The 2,830-nt window shown below is 51.9% G+C and overlaps 1 long non-coding RNA gene across 1 annotated transcript; it reads right to left on the bottom strand.

The window, feature by feature from the left end:
- On the bottom strand, positions 1-1,910 carry LOC115303646. Its single transcript, XR_003914166.1, has 2 exons — positions 1,667-1,910; positions 1-741 (listed from the first exon to the last, which is right to left on the bottom strand). It is a non-coding gene; the product is annotated as an uncharacterized LOC115303646 (long non-coding RNA).
- Between the last annotated feature and the right edge of the window lie 920 nt (positions 1,911-2,830).

Raw genomic sequence — 2,830 nt, forward strand, 5'->3', positions numbered from 1 at the left:
TCTTTCCCAACTTTTTATTCTGAAAAATTTCAAAGTCACCAAAAATTTGAAAGTATTGTATAATGAACATGCATGAACGTTTCACCACCATTCACCAATTGTTAAAATTATGCTATATTTTCTTTCTCTCTTCATTTTCTTTTTCCTGTGAAAACTCTTGAAAATAAGTTACGAACATCACAGCTTAGTTCAGCATGAAGCTCCCAACAGGGAGGACATTCCTAGAATCACTGTGCTGTTACCACACATGACCCGGCATAGAGCCCACGCCCCCATGTCCCCAGGATGTCTGCCTGTGAGGTCTTTCTTTGCAGGGTTCCTGTGCATATTGGCTGGGTTTCTGGGGGTTTCCCCGGTTGGGACTTTTCTCCTGGCAGTAGGCTCATTGACCCCTTGCTAAGCAGGCTCTGGGCCTCCCCGTTTAGCAGCTGGACCTTCCCTGTCCTTTTGTCGTGGCTGTCTTGTGCCTTGGGGTCAAGAGGGGTGTAAGCCTTGCATAGCCCCTCATAATAATCCCGGGGGAATCCTTTTGCTGCTGGGCATATTTATGGGCCCCTTAGCCCCTGCTCGGATCCCCAGGGGAGAGCCTCTTGGTACCGCCGGCTGTGGACCGGCATCTGGAGAGCGCCTGTGCCTGGCCGAGGGCCCAATCTGGCTGCTGGTCCAGGGGAGAGAGGATCTGCCAAGGCCAGAGGTGCTGGGGAGACCGAAGGTGGCGGAGTATCAGGAACCGGGAGGTACCTATGGAGGGGGCAAGATTGGTTCTTCCTCTGGATGACTGGCAGGAACTTGTGAAGGTTGGACCTTTGTTGACCTTCCTTGGGCCACTTTGTTAAGGTGACTAAGACTGTCACCTGTCCCAGTTTGTTGCAGGTAAATCACATCCAAGGGGGAAGGGTTTGGGCAATCTCTAACCAGGAGTCGATATACAGGAGTGGACGAGGGTAATCTGGGTCTCTGGCGACAACATGCCAGACATGGCGGATGGCTGGGACCTCTGTTTCCCTCCAAGGGCCACCCTGCACCCAAAGCGGGCCATTCTAACTCGAATAGGGTTCTTAATTTGCCGGGGTTGATCATAATTTCATGGTCTCCCAAAAGCCCCTTCTTTGCCCCGTCCCAACCCCATAATGTCCCCGTGAGGCGGTGTCACAAAGACAGACATAGGGGTAGAGGCCCCCTTCTAAGGAGGAGACCAGTCAGATGCTTGTCTGGCCGTGTCCCGAAGGAGCTTAGGTGACCCTTAGCCGTCGTGGACTCAGCTTTGTGACTGACTATCAGGAACTATTCCGATGCTGCCATAGACTGCATGCTGTTCCCGCGGAATCACAGTAGGGCCCACTCCGAATCCATGGGCTTTGGGGGACCTTAAGGGTGGCCATCCTTGGAGCCACAGACTTGAACTCTGCAGGCAAGCCAGACCGAGCCGCACATTCACACTCACACGCACACCAGCGGTTATTACATTCCCTCCCACAGAATATCTGTGGTGAGATCGCTGAGGCCTCCTGGGAGTGACCAGCCCCCCTTCCACCACGATGGGTGGGCCGGACGGAACTGGGTCCCTGTAACTGAGAGACCTACTAAAGTCTCCAGAGGGTGATCAGCTCCCCCTTCCACCACTACAGGTGGGCCGGACAGGACAGATTTAGAGCCCAGGCCTTACCAGTACCCGACATAGGTTCAGGTCCTCTCCTGCCAAGTCTCCCTGAGTCCAGCGGGAACAGCAGAGCAGGCCGGCCCGGGGTGACCGAGCTGGAGACTGCTGAATACCCAGCAGGGTGCGCCTTCTCCTGTTGCGACTCCTTGGTCCATCACCACCTCGCCATTTTCCCAAACCGGTGGCAGCAACGGGCCAGCATGGTTGGGTCTCCGGGTCAGGGAACCAGATGTTACTAAATCTGGTCTGGATCACCTGGTGGAAGAACCTAGAGGCACTTGGAGATCTTGGAAGGCAGGAGGGTTATTTGTTGGGGACCAGCAGGCCAAAAAACCCCCCGCAGAGCGACTGATGGCCAGGCCTCCGGGACACAGGAGAATCTACCTAAGCGACCATTCATGGCTATGCCTCCAAGGCGCAGGAGAAAAATTTGGGAAGTTGTGGAACAAGTCGAAAGACTGTGAAGCGACATTTGGCCTCCTGGGCTGCATATGTGGCTTCTATTTAACCTGTCTATGATTTTTCTCATTGCTCTGCAAAAGCAATGAAGGCATATAGCTTTAAGTTTTGAATCAACTTGGGTCAGTTAGTGGCACCTGCTTTCCCTTACATTATTTCTGTTCCCAGCTCATTGCCTGCTGTTGGGGCAAACACAATCCTTTGTCTAAAATTAACCCCTTGAATGATAAGCGTCTTGCCCAGACATAGCTGCTAAAGGGCCTTGAAGAAAAGAAAAATCTTTGAGAGACAGACTCCCTCATTCCTGTTTTTTTTACTTCTGTTCTCACGGCTGTTCTTTCTTTTGTGATAAAAAAAATGATCCTTCCCAGAGCATGTTTTACCTCTCTCAAGGACCATAAGCTTTGTAATCATTAAAGAGAAAAAAAATGTGTAAACCCCTATGGCATAAAAGACACTGACTTTCTTAGAAAAGTGTGGTTTTACCACCATTCACGTTGTCTGTCTTCCTTCCTATAGATAGTTCGCGGACACCAACCACCTACTCGGGGACCGTTTCACTGGGGTGCGTGGGCTGGTCCTCCGCAGTTATTTTACACCAGTGGGCTCTGAGGAGATCATTCTCAGAGGTCTGAGCCCCGAGCGTGAGCAGAGGGAACAATTTAGAGTCCGTTACTTCCCGATTCCGAGTTAGTGCGTGGGCCGAGCAGG

The sequence above is a fragment of the Suricata suricatta genome, chromosome 10, assembly GCF_006229205.1.
Source record: "Suricata suricatta isolate VVHF042 chromosome 10, meerkat_22Aug2017_6uvM2_HiC, whole genome shotgun sequence".
Taxonomy (NCBI): domain Eukaryota; kingdom Metazoa; phylum Chordata; class Mammalia; order Carnivora; family Herpestidae; genus Suricata; species Suricata suricatta.